The sequence below is a fragment of the Bos indicus genome, chromosome 7 (genome assembly GCF_029378745.1).
Source record: "Bos indicus isolate NIAB-ARS_2022 breed Sahiwal x Tharparkar chromosome 7, NIAB-ARS_B.indTharparkar_mat_pri_1.0, whole genome shotgun sequence".
Taxonomy (NCBI): domain Eukaryota; kingdom Metazoa; phylum Chordata; class Mammalia; order Artiodactyla; family Bovidae; genus Bos; species Bos indicus.
This window is the reverse complement of record NC_091766.1, coordinates 27,678,911-27,698,658: the sequence shown is the minus strand read 5'-3', so window position 1 is coordinate 27,698,658 and position 19,748 is coordinate 27,678,911. Positions and strand designations below refer to the sequence as shown.

General features: G+C 37.4%; 1 pseudogene; it reads right to left on the bottom strand.

Moving 5' to 3' along the window:
* Positions 1 to 5,609: 5,609 nt before the first annotated feature.
* LOC139184311 (U2 spliceosomal RNA) lies at positions 5,610 to 5,742 on the bottom strand (annotated as a pseudogene).
* Positions 5,743 to 19,748: the final 14,006 nt, after the last annotated feature.

The window sequence follows — 19,748 nt, the reverse complement described above, 5'->3', positions numbered from 1 at the left end:
TCCATGAACTTATCATTCTTATGGAATTTCATCCCTGGAAGTTGGAAGTTAGGAATGGAAGGTGAGAGAAAAATAATCGACTTGAAAATTAAGACACTTGGCCAGGTGCTAGGCCCCGCAGGCCCTGACTGTTGCCTTAAAATAAAATGATTACTCTATCACCTCTTCTACCTGACAAACTGGCAAGAACTTATTCATGATTCTTTCCTATTAAAGAACAGAGCAGGCACCCCTGGAGCACACAGGCTAGCAACGGTGGGAGCAGCTCGGGATGGGATCTGGAGACGACAAGGACTCTTAGGTGTGCAATCTCCCACTTGAAAGGTCTTGAAAATAGGATTGGAAAAGGAAATAGCAACCCACTCCAGTGTTCTTGCCTGGAGAATCCCAGGGACGGGGGAGCCTGGTGGGCTGCCGTCTATGGGGTCGCACAGAGTCAGACACGACTGAAGCGACTTAGCGGCAGCAGCAGCAGCAGCAGCAGCAGCAGAGAATAGGATGACTTCATGGCAGGAACTCACCTGCATCTCTCATATGCTGAATTTCTTAAGCTAGAGCAGATATTTCTTAAAGTTTGTGTGTACTAATAGCTGTTCATTTCCCTGAGATGGGCTAATTTGCTTCTTATTTGAGACATAATTCTTTCTTAGAGCTATACTGATTGCTAATGATGTAATAGGAAGAGACTCTCAAACAATATGCATTTACACATGGTAAGTATTAACTTGGGAAAGATTCTTTACTGATTTCTGCAAAACCTTATTGAGCTCCCTCTGTTTGGATAGTTGATCACATTTCTGTAGAAGTTTTAATTTTATCATGGGTTTTATCTCCTTTGCTTTACCTCCCTAACAATATAACTTGAGAAGGGAAGGTGCTATAGCCTCCAATTCACTCTGCTTGGTATGCTGGAGCCAAGTGCTTAACTTCTCTGAAATCACACAGTAATAGAGCCATACAAAAGACTTAAGTCTTTTAACTCTAATCTGTCTTTGCTCATTGGATGATATGTGAGTAGCTGCATTAGAATCCTTCAGATGTTATCATGTGAATAGTTTTCAAAGTATATAGACCTACCCTTTTCTGTCTGCTTTTTCTCTTTCCTGGTGTGTTGGTCTGAGCTTGAAATGCAGCCTTTCCATTCAGGACTAAAATAAGTGTCTTTCCTTTAAGTCTCTGACTTTGAGTATTAAGCTATACTCTCCTACTCCTGTATTTATCAGATAGGTAAGATAGAAAAGCCATTTGAATGATGTGTTTTCTGGAGAATTATTTCTTTGCAGTGATTTTCCACATCATTTTCCCTAAGGGACTGATAAAGATCACAAATAAACCTGACTGTGCTTTGTATTAGGCATTAGTTATTGTTTTAGATGTTTTCCCTGGCTCCTGCAGACGCTAATCAAACATCTCTCAAAGGAAAAAGTATGCTCCTCATTTGTCACTTGAGAATGTTATGAAAGGCTCACCCTTTCAGCAGATGGGATGGTCTTTCCTCAATGATTCCATTCTTCTAAAATGTCTATATTTGTCTACTATTACTGTATTTATTGAGATAATTAACATGTTCTATAGCAAATGTGCATAATTTACTACTTCCAGGATTAAGTTAGACAATAATATTTACTTTGGGTTGGACCAACACCTGAATCTTGGAAAGTTTTAAATTTATTCAGATAATTTGGGGCTAGAAAATTGGGATAACTCTATTTTATCCCAACCTTTTATTTTATCCCAACCCATCTTGTGCAGCTTGGTTTAAAATGAAGTTATTGAATATTAAAAAATAAAAGAGTAAACTTTTTATGACTTACAAGGGCAATAAAAGTGCTTGTTGGAATGTGTGGCTTATGAACTAGGCACAGTACAAAGTAACATAGGTATTTACATATAAAATACAGTACAATAAACTTGAATATATAACAATCTTGAAATCTATGACCATAGATTACCAGTTTAAATAAGATGAGGAAAAGAGAAAAGGAAAGCAATCTAATCACATATTCTCTCTGTTCTGTTTCCATGTCTTTTCTTTGGCTTTTCTTGTCTCCTCAATTAATTCTCCATCTGCACTGGGTATTAAAGAAATATTGTATTGATACAGTGTTAAACAGCTGTTAGGTCCTATATTTTTATGTTTCTTATGCTGGATTTGATGTCTGTAAGTCTAATTATTTCTAAAGTAGAAACACTTATTGGTACAATGACATTTTAACTACCATAATGATTCACCCCTTAGCCAGCAGCTTGGACTACACTCACTATTGGGAGCTATTTAACCTGCTAAATAACCTTGTATAAATCCAGACTTGCTGTCCCAGGTAAGCTTCCAAGAATGATTTCTGTAGTCAGAAACTATACTAAAACTCAGAGAGGGAAATGCTATTTCTTTAAAATCACTTATCACACAATGAAATTATTTTTTAACTAATGCACATCTCTTCCTACTAGAATGTAAGCTCTATGAGAGCATCGAAAACTCTGCCTGCCACAGGAGATATTTATCAATATCTGTTGAGTGAGAGAATGAATGAATGAGCAAGAACAGAGCAAAGTTAGCAATTTGTCTGGATACTTTCAGTCAACATAGAAGAATGAATGGAAAAGAGAGACATAACTGTTTAGATGAATTACTCATTACTATTTATCAATTCCCTTTGATAATATTTTATTCCAATGGTTATAATTTTTCTTCAATAATTTACACCATTTTTTATTTCTAGTTGTTCTAGAATTTTTACTTTATGTTTCTGTTATTTTTTAATAGTGTTACTTCATTTAACCTTTAAATATTCTAAATAAAAATGCTTTAAATCTTTGTGTGACTCTTTTTTATCAGTAACTTTACATGGAGTTAACTTATGCCCTAATTGTTATTTATTTTTCTTTCTTAGCATTACATGATTTAATTGATTTTGGAATTTTAACTTATAGTTTATTCTGAGAGGAAATTTTTATTTTTATCTTTTTCTGGGTTTTATTGTTGTGTCTTGGATGATGTTTTTTTCTAATCTTTTTAAACTTGATAAGGCTTATTTTCCAGCATAGCATATAGTCTAGAGAATGGCTACGGTACACTTGATATGACATGTATTCTGCTGTTATTGGAATGGATCAGTCTATAGATGTCAAACAAGTCAAGTTGGTGATAATGTATTCAAGCCTTCTATATGTTTGCTGATTGCCTAATTATTCTTTTCATGACTGAGAATAGGTATTGGAATCTCTAATATTGTTGAATAGTCTATTTCTCCTTTGAGCTATTTCACTTTTTGCTTCATGTATTATGGGGCTCTGGTTCTACATGTGTACAATTTGTAATTGCTATATCTTCCTGATATGTTGATCCTCTTATTATTAAGAAATGACTTTATTTCAAGTAATATTTCTTATCTCAAAACCTTTTTCTAATATTAATATATCCAGTATAGCTATTACAAGGACCTGACCAACCTTACAGAATACATTTTTAAGAAAATATTTTAACAGAGCTTAAGCAAAATATTTTGCTCCACTCTTGTTCTGGTGTTCTTTATATGAAGGTACCTTCAAACACTTGATCACTAAATTGATTTGGGAATCTAAAAGAAAGAATTGTATACTCCATATTTATCATACTTTGATACACAGATGTATAGTAATATGTGTAAATAATTATCCTTTTCATGTGAAATATTTCTGAAGATCATCTGAAATATTCCCCTCTGTTGAAACACTACTCTCTGAAATCAATTACTGATTTATTTATTTATTCACTACTCTCTGAAATCAATTACTAATTTATTTATTCATGAAAATAGTCTAATAAATACTCCTAAAATGGTTAGAAATAAAATTTAATGCACTTTTACATTCAAATTCATAAACATTTACTCAACTATATAGGAACATTACATAGAAAGCACATAACTTTAAATACTTTTTTTGGCATAGTCTATAAACTCAGCCTTGAGATCAAATTGCCAATATCCACTGGATCATGGAAAAAGCAAGAGAGTTCCAGAAAAACATCTATTTCTGCTTTATTGACTATGCCAAAGCCTTTGACTGTGTGGATCACAATAAACTGTGGAAAATTCTGAAAGAGATGGGAATACCAGACCACCTGCTCTGCCTCTTGAGAAATCTGTATGCAGGTCAGGAATCACAGTTAGAACTGGACATGGAACAACAAGCTGGTTCCAAGTAGGAAAAGGAGCTCGTTAAGGCTGTATATTGTCACCCTGCTTATTTTAGTTATATGCAGAGTACATCATGAGAAACGCTGGACTGGAAGAAACACAAGCTGGAATCAAGATTGCTGGGAGAAATATCAATAACCTCAGATATGCAGATGACACCACCCTTATGGCAGAAAGTGAAGAGAAACTCAAAAGCCTCTTGATGAAAGTGAAAGTGGAGAGTGAAAAAGTTGGCTTAAAGCTCAACATTCAGAAAATGAAGATCATGGCATCTGGTCCCATCACTTCATGGGAAATAGATGGGAAAACAGTGGAAACAGTGTCAGACTTTATTTTTCTGGGCTCCAAAATCACTGCAGATGGTGACTGCAGCCATGAAATTAAAAGACACTTACTCCTTGGAAGGAAAGTTATGACCAACCTAGACAGCATATTGAAAAGCAGAGACATTACTTTGCCAACAAAGGTTCGTCTAGTCAAGGCTATGGTTTTTCCTGTGGTCATGTATGGATGTGACAGTTGGACTGTGAAGAAGGCTGAGCGCCAAAGAACTGATGCTTTTGAACTGTGGTGTTGGAGAAGACTCTTGAGAGCCCCTTGGACTGCAAGGAGATCCAACCAGTCCATTCTGAAGGAGATCAGCCCTGGGATTTCTTTGGAAGGAATGATGCTAAAGCTGAAACTCCAGTACTTTGGCCACCTTATGCGAAGAGTTGACTCATTGGAAAAGACTCTGATGCTGGGAGGGAATGGGGGCAGGAGGAGAAGGGGACGACAGAGGATGAGATGGCTGGATGGCATCACTGACTCGATGGACGTGATTCTGGGTGAACTCTGGGAGTTGGTGATGGACAGGGAGGCCTGGTGTGCTGTGATTCATGGGGTCGCAAAGAGTCAGACATGACTGAGCAACTGAACTGAACTGATGAACTCAGCACAATGACTATTTTGGTAAAAAAATTTAAATACATAGAGACCAGCAGATTTTATTTCCAGATAATCAACTAATTGGTCAGGTCCTTGAAGAAAAAGTATAATAAACTGCATAGCAAATATCAAATACACTATTTAATGTCACTTTCATTACTACTTTCAAGATAGATCTGTGCTAAACTACAATCAATATTAAGAGAGAATCTATTCTGTTTTTAACAATATTTGGAATGGGGGATATTACTTGCCAAAATAACATTTCATTGGCTTTGGATAAAATGACAGACACTGAGAATATTGCTCTTCTTTAAAAATATAACAAATATTTACTAAGTGGCTACTATGTTCAAGACCCTGTACATAGCACTGGATATATATATATATATATATATATATACACACACACACATATATATATATGCATGCTTTCAAAGTGCTTCCCCCTTTCTTTCTTCTTCTTTCTTCCTTTTTCATTTTCTTTTTTTCCCCCGCAGAGTAAGCTCCTATTGCAACTCCCTGCTTCAAAAATCCATTTAATATATAGTCCTCAGATAGAGAACGTATCAGATATTAAACTTATAAGAACAGATGCTACACTTGATCTTAGCCAAAAAGGCTGAGAAGAGCTTTCTGTCTAGTTAGGCTATCTGATATCGGAGAAGGCGATAGCAACCCACTCCAGTACTCTTGCCTGGAAAATCCCATGGACGGAGGAGCCTGGTGGGCTGCAGTACATGGGGTCACAAAGAGTCGGACACGACTGAGCGACTTCACCTACACTTTTCACTTTCATGCATTGGAAAAGGAAATGGCAACCCACTCCAGTATTCTTGCCTGGAGAATCCCAGGGACGGGGGAGCCTGGTGGGCTGCCGTCTATGGGGTCGCACAGAGTCGGACATGACTGAAGCGACTTAGCAGTAGTAGCAGCAGCAAGCTACCTGCAGGTAAAACATGATGTGATAAGTGCTGTGACAAGAACATGCACAAGGAGGAACAGTCACCATTGGGAGTCTGAGAAGGCCTCCTGGATTACAAGTAATACAAGTAATGAATGGTAAATAGGAGTTCTTCAGCTAAAGAGGCAGAGATAGAAAAGATACCCCAGGCTGAAGTAGTAGTATGCATAAAATACTTTTAGGAGAAGATATTCTATTAAGAAAAAAAAAATTTATTTTATTGTAGAGTGGCAAAATTGGAAGTACGGAGAGAGGTAATAAATATCCTACCACAAACTAGGTGAGAAGGAAGACAGCCTATTCTTAAGTAGCATGAAATGGACAAGAAGAGAAATGGATGAATTAAACAAGCTTGGGGGGGTGGGGAATTGACATGATGCATTTATTTCTTGAACGTGCTGGCCAAAAGAGAAAGAAATGAGGAGGATTCCCAAAGAAGTGGCTTGAGTATATAGATGAACGGCTTGCCATTTTTTGGAATTAAAAAGTCAAAAAGAATCATGTGTAGTTAGTGGGGAAGCAGGCAGCAGGGATTTTCAGAGTGAGTCCTTGTAGGCAAAGTGATAAATTTGACTTTTAACATGTTAGTTTAAAGGGAAATACATGGTGGATATCCAGATGTCAGATAAACTTGTTCTGAAACAGGAGAGAAATCTCTGGAAATACAATTTTTTAAATTATCAGATTATATCCTTAGCTATGGAGTTATCTATCTATAGACAGCAGAAATGATAGCCAAAGATAGATCTTGAAAACTTAATTGGCAGTCTTAGGAAGAAGGGCCAGTGATGAGATTGAACAGGAAAATGAATCTAAAGTGTAGAAAGACAGGAAGGACTAATATTGCAGAAGCAAAAAATGAGTTACCTATCAACTGTGGGCAAATAAGGTATCTGCTCTTTGTCTTCAGATGCATTTGGTGACTTTAATAAAAACAGAATTCATGGAGGGGTTCTGACTACTACAATACTTCAGGGAATGGAGAATTCAGAAAGTGATATAGAACTAATAAAGGAATTACCTCTTCCTAATTGAAATAAATAAAATACAGAAAAAAATACTTAAATACTAAAATGTGCCATGCCAAAATATAACTATAGAAGTTCAAAACATTCCACCCCAAAATATACCACTTTGGCATAGTGATTATTTTGAGCTGTAGGTACTTGAAAAGCAACAAATGCAGGGAGAGGCTTTCTCTGAACTCCTCTTATCTACCTAAAGACAGATCCTCCAAAAGGAACTCAGTTGTCATAAATCCCCTACCTAGAAGTTTCATCAAACAGGAAAGATTGATGCTTATCACAGGAGGGGAGGGGAGAAGTTGACATGACTCCTCAACAAATTTTCCCACAAACTATCATACTTCCCATTTGTTCTTCTAAAGGCTCGTCCATCTTTCCTAAAAGCATTTACTTTTCCCTAAGAAACCTACACTCCTCCTCCCATTTCCCTATTAAAATGGTATTTAAGCCTGAATTCCTGTCCATTTTAGCTCATTAATTCCTACAATGTCGATGTTCACTCTTGACATCTGTTTGACCACTTTCAATTTGCCTTGATTCATGGACCTAACATTCCAGGTTCCTACGCAACACTGTTCTTTACAGCATCGGACTTTACTTCCATCACCTGTCACATACACAACTGGCCATTGTTTTTGCTTTGGCTCTGTCTCTTCATTCCTTTTGGAGTTATTTTTCCACTCTTCTCCAGTAGCATATTGGGCACCTAATGAATGACCTGAGGAGATCATCTTTTAGTGTCATATCTTTTTGCCTTTTCATACTGTTCATGGGGTTCTCAAGGCAAGAATTCTGAAGTGGTTTTCCATTCCCTTCTCCAGTGGACCATGTTTTGTCAGAACTCTCCACCATGATCCATCCGTCTTGGGGGGCCCTACATGGCATGGTTCATAGTTTCATTGAGTTAGACAAGGCTGTGGTCCATGTAATCAGTTTGACTAGTTTTCTGTGACTGTGGTTTTCATTCTGTTTGCCCTCTGAGGGCTAAGAGGCTTATGGAAGCTTCCTCATGGGAGAGACTGACTGTAGGGGGAACTGGGTCTTGTTCTGATGGGCAGGGCCATGCTCAGTAAATCTTTAATCCAATTTTCTGTTGATGGGTGGGGCTGTATTCCCTCCCTGTTGTTTGACCAGAGACCAAACTATGGTGGAGGTAATAAAGATAATGGGAACCTCCTTCAAAATGTCCCATGCATGCACTGCCCCACTCAGTGCCCCTGACCCTGCAGCCAGAAACCACCAACCCAGGCCTCCGCCAGAGAATCCTGGTCACTCACAGGAAGGTCTGGGTCAGTCTCTTGTGGGGTCACTGCTCCTGAACACGAATGGGCAAATTTAACACAGATGACCATTATATCTACTACTATAGGCAAGAATCCCTTAGAAGAAATGGAGTAACCCTCATAGTCAGCAAAAGAGTCCAAAACTACAGAATGATCTCTACTCATTTCCAAGGCAAACATTCAATATCACAATAATCCAAGTCTACACCCCAACCAGTAATGCTGAAGAAGCTGAAGTTGAACAGTTCTATGAAGACCTACAGATCTTCTAGAACTAACACCCAAAAAAGATGTCCTTTTCATCACAGGGGACTGGAATGCAAAAGTAGGAAGCCAAGAGATACCTGGAGTAACAGGCAAATTTGGCTTTGGAGTACAAAATGAAGCAGGACAAAGGCTTACAGTTTTCCAAGAGAACACCCTGGTAATAGCAAACACCTTCTTACAACAACACAAGAGAGGACTCTACATATGGACATCACCAGACATTCAATACCAAAATCAGATTGATTATATTCTTTGCAGCCCAAGATAGAGAATCTCTATACAGTCAGCAAAAACAAGACTGGGAGCTGCCTGTGGCTCAGATCATGAACCCCTTATTGCCAAAGTCAGACTTAAATTGAAGAAAGTAATGAAAACCATTAGACCATTCAGGTATGACAAAAATCAAATCCCTTAAGATTATACAGTGGAAGTGACAAATAGATTCAAGGGATTATATCTGATGGATAGAGTGCCTGAAGAATGATGGACAGAGGTTCATGACATTGTACAGGAGGCAGTGATCAAGACCATCACTTAGAAATGCAAAAAGGCAAAATGGTTGTCTGAGGAGGCCTTACAAATAGTGGAGAAAAGAAGAGAAGCTAAAGGCAAAGAGAAAGGAAAATTATACCCATTTGAATGCAGAGTTCCTAAGAATAGCAAGGAGAGTAAAGAAAGCCTTCCTTAGTGATCAATACAAAGAAATAGAGGAAAACAATAGAATGGGAAAGACTAGAGATCTCAAGAAAATTAGAGATACCAAGGGAGTATTTCATGCAAAGATGGGCTTAATAAAGGACAGAAATGGTAGCAACCTAACAGAAGCAGAAGATATTAAGAAGAGGTAGCAAGAATACACAGAAGAACTATACAAAAAAGATCTTCATGACCCAGATAACCATGATGGTGTGATCACTGACCTACAGCCAGACATCCTGGAATGTGAAGTCAAATGGGCCTTAGGAAGCATCACTATGAACAAAGCTAGTGGAGGTGATGGATTTCCAGTTGAGCCATTTCAAATTCTAAAAGATGATGCTGTGCAACTGCTGCACTCCATATGCCATCAAATTTGGAAAACTCAGCAGTAACCACAGGCCTGGAAAATGTTAGTTTTCATTCCAATCCCAAAGAAAGACAATGTCAAAGAATGTTCATGCTGCTGTTGCTGTTAAGCCACTTCAGTCGTGTCCGACTCTGTGTGACCCCATACACGGCAGCCCACCAGGCTCCTCCGTCCCTGGGATTCTCCAGGCAAGAACACTGGAGTGGGTTGCAATTTCCTTCTCCGATACATGCATGCATGCAAAGTCACTTCAGTCGTGTCCGACTCCATGCGACCCTATGGACAGCAGCCCACCAGGCTCCTCTGTCCACAGGATTCTCTAGGCAAGAATACTGGAGTGGGTTGCCATTTCCTTCTACTGCACAACTGCAGTCATCTCACATGCTAGCAAAGTAATGCTCAAAATTCTCCAAGTCAGGCTTCAACAACACGTGAGAACTTTCAGATGTTCAAGCTCGATTTAGAAAAGGCAGAGGAACCAGAGATCAAATTGCCAACATCAGTTGGATTGTTAAAAAAGCAAGAGAGTTCCAGAAAAACATCTACTTCTGCTTTATTGACTATGCCAAAGCCTTTGATTTGTGGATCACGACAAACTGTGGAAAATTCTTAAAGAGATGGGAATACCAGACAACCTTATCTGCCTCCTGAGAAACCTGTATGCAGGTCAAGAAGTAACAGTTAGAACTGGACATGGAATAACAGACTGGTTCCAAATCAAGAAAGGAGTATGTCAAGGATGTATATCGTCACCCTGCTTATTTAACTTCTATGCAGAGTACATCATACGAAATGTTGGGCTGGATGATGCACAAGGTGGCATCAAGATTGCCGGGAGAAATATCAATAACCTCAGATATGCAGATGACACCACCCTTACGGCAGAAAGTGAAAAGGAACTAAAGAGCCTCTTGATGAAAGTGAAAGAGGAGAATGAAAAAGTTGTCTTAAAACTCAACATTCAGAAAACTAAGATCATGCACGGCATCCTATCCATCGCTTCATGGCAAATAGATGGGGAAACAATGGAAATAGTGACAGACTTATTTTCTTAGGCTCCAAAATCACTGCAGATGGTGACTGTAGTCATGAAATTAAAAGACGCTTGCTCCTTGGAAGGAAAGTTACGACCAACCTAGACAGTATATTAAAAAGCAGAGCCATTACTCTGCCAACAAAGGCCTATCTAGTCAAAGCTATGGTTTTCCCAGTAGTCATGTATGGATGTGAGAGTTCAGTCATTGCTTTTCAACTGTGGTGTTGAACAACTGTTCAGTCGTTGCTTTTCAAGTTGATGCTTTTCAACTGTGGTGTTGGAGAAGACACTTGAGAGTTCCCTGGACTTCAAGGAGATCAAACTAGTCAATTCTAAAGGAAATCAGTCCTGAATATTCATTGGAAGGACTGATGGTGAAGCTGAAAGTCCAATACTTTGGCTACCTGATGTGAAGAACTGACTCCTTGGAAAAGACCCTGATGCTGGGAAACATTGAAGGCAGGGGGAGAAGGGGATAACAGAGGATGAAGTGGTTGGATGGCATCACCAACTCAATGGACATGAATTTGAGCAAGCTCCAGGAGTTGGTGATGGCCAGGGAAGCCTGGCATGCTGCAGTCCATGGGGTGGCCAGGAGTCGGACATGATACAACTTAACTGATACTGAAGCCTGAATTCTAAGCTACCTTGGGAGTTACTCATTCTTCCCTGGGTATCTCCCATGTATTCATGAGGCACATATGTTAATAAACTTTTATCTGCTTTTCTCTTCTTAATCATCGTTTATCAGAGGAGTTCTCACCTAAAAACTCAGAAAGCTAAAAGGAATAATTACTTTTCCTCCCCTACAATAAGATATTTAAGTATATAGCCAAACTTTAATGAAAAAAATCCTCATACGCCATGATTGAAGAGGAAATTGAAAGCCAGAGAGAAAAGTGGGAACTAAATGCAAGTGGTCCAAAGAGACGGAAACCAAAATGCAGACCAGAAGTTGGCCCTTTAATGCCTGCTGGAGAATATGAGACAAGGTGTTAGGCCCACGCATAATGAAGTTATTTACTACATACAGAATTTTCTGCATAAATCCACCCATCACAAAAGCCAGGAGCAATAAAATTTACTAGTCAGTGAATTTTTTAAAACTGACTCATAAATAATTACAATTCCAACCCTGCAATGTATTCAAGTAAGTACTCCAAATACAAACTATCATAAAATTCCTGAAACCCAAGTTTCTCATTGGTTCCCAGGAGAAGCAAAGGTAAATCTATGCTCTAAATATGTTTTCTTCCATTACTTAGTACACTTATAGTGAAAACATTCTTCACTGAAGAGTATTTTCTAAAACTTATAAACTACATGAGAATTTGAGCCATTTTAGTGGAGAGTCAGGAGATAATAAATAATAACACTATTTTAAAGAGTGAGTATCAAGTAAATTCTTCATTTGATTCAAGGAGCTGTGGTGTAAAAAACAGAAAAAAGGGGAGAGAATAAACTGTAGAGCAATATGGACTTAAGAATGAGAAAGATTTGATTATGTTTATGTACTAATAAGAAGAAATTCACCTTTTAGAAAGGTGAAAATAAAGTCATTTGAAAATTGAGGAATAGTCAGAGCTAAATAATCTGAAAAGATATTTGAAGTGTAGGTGTACGATTCTTTGGGACTCCATGGACTGTAGCCTGCCAGACTGCAGCATCCATGGGATTTTCCAGGAAAGAATACTGGAGTGTGTTATCATTTTCTTTCTCCAAGGAATCTTCCCAATCCAGGGATCAAACCCAGGGGTCCCTCAATTGCAGGCAGACTCTTTACTGTCTGAGCTACCAGGGAAGTCCTGGAGGTAAGAAACTGGCCTTAAACTGTAGAAGAACAATTATTTTGAAAAGAAAAAAATAAATATAGGTGAATAAGAAAAAAATTTGTAGGAAAGAGGAACAAAAAGTAGAAAAATTTTCAATTTGATAGCATTATCTCACTTAATTCTTACAACAATGATATTTGATATTGTTACTAATATCATAGAAATTGATATTACATGCTTTGCTGAATTTGTTTACTATTAAGGGCAAAGCTGGAATTTGAATCCAAGTACTTTCTCTTCATAATCTTATACAAGTATCATATAATAAAATTTCTACTGAAACTCAAATACTGTAGAGATGACCATGTTAATCATTACAACATCCTGGAATAAAAAGATCAGCTATTTTTTAATCAAAATTTCTACAATGAGGACATCATCATGCCATTTCTCATGGTAAGCCAATATGTCACATTAGCTGTGGACCCCATGAACTGTAGCTCACCAGGCTCCTTCGTCCATGGAATTCTCCAGGCAAGGATATTGAAGTGGGGTGCCATTTCTTTTCTCCAGGGGATATTCCTGACCCAGGGATCAAAGCTGGGTCTCCTGCAGATTCTTTACCATCTGAGCCACCAGAGCTGACTCTTATGTAAGGTATATGAATGCACTAAAAATGAACATATAGATTATAATTACATAGCACTATAACTAAATAAAGTAAAATCACTAAATTTATACATTAATGCTTCATAAGAGTAGCATAAATAATTTGTCTCTGACCTGATCAGGGGTATTACGTTGTCTGTAGGCACACAATCCTGCATGGACACATTCGTAAGTATAGTTTATGACAATTGTATGCTTTCCTATCTCTTCCTTTAGTTTAAAGTTTAAATTCTATCTTCTGAGAGATCTACTTTATCCACCAAATTGAAAATTTGCTCGCTCTCTTAAGTTGTATCACTATATCTCCACAATATCTTTAAATTGAAACCCTTTTATTTTCTATGACAATTTCTGACATACTTTTATTTGAGAAGCACAAATTCAATGTATCAAAAATTAGTTCACAACACTAATTAAACAGCTCAGAAAATATGTATCTGAGTGTCTACTATTGACTAGATACTATTATAAGCATGAGGATACAGAAATAAATAAAGATACAAAGTCCCTGTATATATAGAGCTTTTCTAGAGGAAAATTAATAATGAATAAAATGAGTACAATACTATTATTTAAATAAATTAGCATAACGCAATATGAAGTAGTAATAGTATTCTGCTGCTGCTGCTAAGTCGCTTCAGTCATGTCCAACTCTGTGTGACCCCATAGAAGGCAGCCTGCTGGGCTCCCCCGTCCCTGGGATTCTCCAGGCAAGAACACTGGAGTGGGTTGCCATTTCCTTCTAGAACATAAAACACTAGCATATAACATTAATGTAATATATATAATAAAATCTGTTAAATGTATTAAGCTGTACACATGCTATGGGGCTTCCCAGGTGGCTCAGTGGGTAAAGAATCTGCCTGCAATTAAGGAGATGCAGGTTCGATCCCTAGGTCAGGAAGATCCCTTGGAGGAGGGCATGGCAACCTGCTCTAGTATTCTTGACTGGAGAATCAGCATGTTACAGGCCATATGGTTGCAAAGAGTCAGATATAGCTGAAGTGACTGGGCATGCATGCACACATATACATACTATAGTATATTATAACCAAGAAAAGAACCAGCAATGAAAAACAGTAAAATTTCCAGAAATTATGTGGGACTAGAAAGAGTTAATTTTTCTAGATGCCAGAATGGAGAAACTGTGTAATGTATGGAAATAAAAGAACTCCAAATGGGAAATAAAGAAATAAAACTTACTATGTGAAGAGGATGGCATACTATACATAGAAAATCCTAAGAATGCCACTGGAAAATTACTATAACTCATCAAGAAATTTGGTAAAGTTGCAGGATATAAAACTAATATACAGAAATCTGTAGCATTTCTATACACTTACAATGAATTATCAGAAAGAGAAATTAAGAAAATATTCCCATTTATCATTGCATCAAAAAATATAAAATACCTGAGATAAAAGACCTCTTTTACATAGTGGTAAAAGACATGTACTTGGAAAACTTTAGGACACTGATGCAAGAAGTTCAAGACAATACAAACAGATGGAAAGAAATACCATGTTTATGGATTGGAAGAATTAATCCTGTTAAAATACCATACTCCTCAAGGCAATCTACAGATTCACTGCAATCCCTGTCAAAATACAAACAGTATTTTTCACAGAAACAGAACAAATAATTCTAAAATTGTATGGAAACACAACAGGCTCCAAAGAGCTAAAACGATACTGAGAAAGGAGGACAAAGCTGGAGGCATCATGCACTCTCATTTTGAAGGATATTACGAATTTACAGTCATCAAAACAGTATGACACTGGCACAAAAACAGACACAGGGAACAATGTAACAGAATGGAGAGCCCAGAAGTGGACCCACACACTGTGGGCAACTCATCTATGGCAAAGGAGGCAAGTATACACAATGAGGAAAACACAGCCTCTTCAATAAATGGTGTTGGGAAAATTAGACAAGACATGCAAAAGCATCAAACTGGACTATTCTTTTGCATGATACACAAAAATTAGTTCAAATAAATTAAATATTTAAATGTAAGACTTAAAAATATAAAACTTGTAGAATAAAACTCAGGCAGTAAGCTCTTTGATATCAGTCTCAGAAATATTTTATGGACATATCTCCTTCTCCTTCCAGGCAAGGGAAATAAAAGCAAAAGAAATAAATAGGTCTTCATCAAACTAAGAAGATTTTGCACAGCAAAGGAAATTATCAACAAAATGAAAGGACATTCACTGAATGGGAGAAGATATTCACAACCAAATATCCAATAAAAGGGTTAATATCCAAAATATACTAAGAATTTACACAACTCAACATCAAAAAGCAAACCACCTGATTAAGAATGGGCAGAAGATCTGAATAGACATTTTTTCCAAAGAAGATATGCAGATGACCAACAAGCACATAAAAATATGCTCAATATTCCTCACCATCATGCCTTAGTCACTCAGTCGTGTCCGACTCTTTGCAACTCCATGGACTGTAGCCTGTCCGTGGAATTTTCCAGGCAAGAATACTGGGATGGGTTGCCATTTCCTACTCCTCATCATCAGGAAAATGCAAATCAAAACAATAATGAAGTATAACCTCATACCTGTCAAATTGACTATCACCAAAAAACAACAAATAACACGTTTTGGCAAAGGAAAAGGAAAACCCTCATGCACTGTTGGTGGGAATATAAAATGGTGCAACCACTATGGAAAAGACTATGGGGATTCCTCAAAAAATTAAAAATAGAACTACATATGATCTATTAATTCTACTCCTGGTCATTTAACTGAAGAAAACTAATTAAAACAGACATGCACCCCAGTTCATTGCAGCATTATTTACAATAGCCAAGACGTGGAAGCAACCTAAGTGCCCATCCATAGAATAAAGAAGATGTGATATACATATATATGCAATAGAATAATACTCACCTGTAAAAAAGAGTGAAACCTTGCCAACTGCAACAACATGGACAGATCTGGAGAGTATTATGCTAAGTGAAATAATTCAGGCAGAGGAAGACGAATTCTGTACAATTTCACTTATAGTGAAAGTATTAGCCACTCCGTTATGTCCAATTCTTTGCGACCCCATGGTCTGTTCATGGAATTCTCCAGGCAAGAATACTGGAGTAGGATTCCATTCCCTTCTCCAGGGAGTCTTCCCGACCCATGGACCAAACTTGGGTCCCCTGCATTTCAGGCAGGTTCTTTACCATCTGAGCTATCCTAAGTGGAATCTAAAAGAAACAAAACAAATGAACAAACATAACACAACAAAAAACAACGATATAGAGAAAAGCACAGGTGGTTGCTAGAGGGGAGAGGAGTGAGGGACAAAGAAATGAGTGAGTTAGAGTAAGAACTTCCAGATGTTCAAGCTGGATTTAGAAAGGCAGAGAAACCAGAAATCAAGTGGCCAACATCCACTGGATCATAGAAAAAGCAAGAGAGTTCCAGAAAAAAATCTACTCCTACTTTATCAACTATGCCAAAGCCTTTGACTGTGTGGATCACAACAAACTGTGGAAAATTCTTCAAGAGACGGGAATACCAGACCACCTTATCTGCCTCCTGAGAAATCTATATGCAGGTCAAGAAGCAACCGTTAGAACTGGACATGGAACAATGGACTGGTTTCAAATCAGGAAAGGAGTACGTCAAGGATGTATATTGTTACCCTGCTTATTTAACTTCTGTGCAGAGTACATCATGTGAAATGCTGGGCTGGATGAAGCACAAGGTGGAATCAAGATTGCCAAGAGAAATATCAATAACCTCAGACATGCAGATGAGACCACCCGTATGGCAAAAAGTAAAGAAGAACTAAAGATCCTCTTGAAGAAAGTGAAAGAGGAGAGTGAAAAAGCTGGCTTAAAACTCAACATTCAAAAAACAAAGATCATGGCATCTGGTCCCATCACTTCATGGCAAATAGATGGGGAAACAATGGAAACAGTGACAGACTTTATTTTCTTAGGCTCCACAATCACTGCAGATGGTGATTGCAGCTATGAAATTAAAAGACGCTTGCTCCTTGGAAGAAAAGCTATGACCAACCTAGACAGCATATTAAAAAGCAGAGACTACCCTGCCAAAAAAGGTCCATCTAGTCAAAGCTATGCTTTCTTCAGTAGTCATATATGGATGTGAGAGATGGACCATAAGGAAGACTGAGCACCAAAGAATTGATGCTTTTGAACTGTGGTGTTGGAGAAGACTCTTGAGAGTCCCCTGGACTGCAAGGAGATCAAGCCAGTCAATCCTAAAGGAAATCAGTCCTGAATATTCGTCGGAAAGACCGACGCTAAAGCTGAAACTCTAATACTTTGGCCACCCGATGCGAAGAACTGACTCACTGGAAAAGACCCTGATGCTGGGAAAAATTGAAGGCAGGAGGAGAAGGGGACAACAGAGGATGAGATGGTCGGATAGCATCACCGACTCAATGAACATAAGTTTGAGCAAGTTGTGGGAGTTGATGATGGCCAGGGAAGCCTGGCATGCTGCAGTCCATAGGGTCGCAAAGAGTCATACATGACTGAGTGACTGAAATGAACTGAACTGAACTAGATTAAAAGGTACAAACTTCTGGTTGCAAAATAGTCATGGGTATGAAATGTATGACATGGGAAATATAATCAACAACTATTTAATATATTTGTATGGTGGCATATTATAACTAAACTTATTATGGTGATCATGTTTAAACACATAGAAATATTGATTCACTATGCTGTGTGACAGGAACAAACACAGTGTTGTAGGTATTCAATACTTTAAAAACAAACAGACCAACAAACTCATAGAATAAGAGGTAAGATGTGTGGTTATCAGAGTTGGGGTTGAGAGTAGGGGAAATTAGATGAAGGCAGTCAAAAGTAAAAATTCTGGTTAAAAGATAAATACATGACTTGATAATTAATACTGCTGTATGAAAATCAACACTGCTGTCTGAAAGTTGTTGAGAGTAGATCCTAAGAGTTCTCATCACTAGGAAAAAAAATTATCTATTTCTCTATTTTGTATCTATATCACATGACGAAACCTCACTAAGCATGAGATAATCATTTTACAAATTTGTAAGTCAAATTATTATGCTGTATACCATAAACTTATACAGTGGTATATTTCAATTATATCCTAATAAGCCTGGGGAAAATGAATAAAATAAAATAAGTGCCTATACCACAGAGCAGGAACAAGTTGTTTTCAGAATTCAAGGCCCTCTCTATTATGACCTCATTGACTTTTTTTAACTTCATTTTCCTCTCCTACTTCTCACTGCCATACTGAAGCCACATTCATCTATCCATCACCCACACATACATTCAAAGTGATACTGAATATCTGAAATGTGCCAGATACTGCAGGTGACAGGTTATCAGAATATGTAAAACATACTCAGTCATGAGGCAAACAATAGACCAGACTTAATATTCAAGTATAATAACTCGTCCAAGATCTTGAATCCCAAATTGACAAATACCACCATATAGAATCGGAAAGGTAAAATTAAATGAAGATGGATGATAGAGGCATTTCAGCTACTACATCAACTTTGTAAGCAACATAATATAGACTCTTTCCTCAGCAAAAGTGAAAATCCACATAAAGTGGATCTTTGGTGAGTTGTCTGAAAACGATAGAAACTGAAAACAATAGAACAATGAATTTCAAGGGTTTAACAAATAGTAGCTCTCATCTGAAACGTTTTTCTTCTTATAACCCCTACTGAAGTAGTACCTTCTTTCAATGCACAATATTTATTCACATTGTTCATTTACTCATACTACCCATTCAGTCATATTATTTCATAGAAGTACATGTTAATCTTTTATTATTTAGCCTTTCACTTGTATGTGTGTTTAAGTGTTTATCTGTATGTGTGTGCACACACGCTGTGCATTTTCAATATACTGATAGGATTGTGTATTATACTTGTACTTCAAAAAGTATCCAGAGAAGCATTTTATGCAGAATAAAAATGAATAGCTATTAACAGAAGGATTAAATTCATGTTAATAACAACAAATTATTGAAAAGGACCAAATAAATTATCTTTTAATTACTTCTTTGAAATCATAATGCAAGTTACTAACTGAAGCTTTTAAAATCACTGACCAGTGACTTGATGCCATATAGACACAATCACAAAAGACTTATAGATAGCCTACCTTTTCATGGAACTAAGTCTCATAAAAAACATAATCAATAAACAGAACCTAGTAGATGTCTCTACCAATCATGTAAGATATGTTTATCATTTGACAGGTCATTGCACCTATGATAAGAATTGAGAAATTGTAAGTCTAAAAAGTTATAATTCCCTAGACTGAAGTATAATTTGTGTTACCAGAGATGAGATCCACCTTACTTTATGAGGCTGATATTTGAAAGATGGATAGTAATATTTTATTGCATAAGGCCGATGCTAATATCATCCTTCATTCTTAGCCAATCTTTTTATGAAAGGAAGAGCCAGAAGCCTCGGGGCATCATATTGTACCTAATTACAATAAAGGAATCCCTGCATCAAATTTAAGCATTAAATACCCGCATTTATTTTATGTGTTGTTTGTAT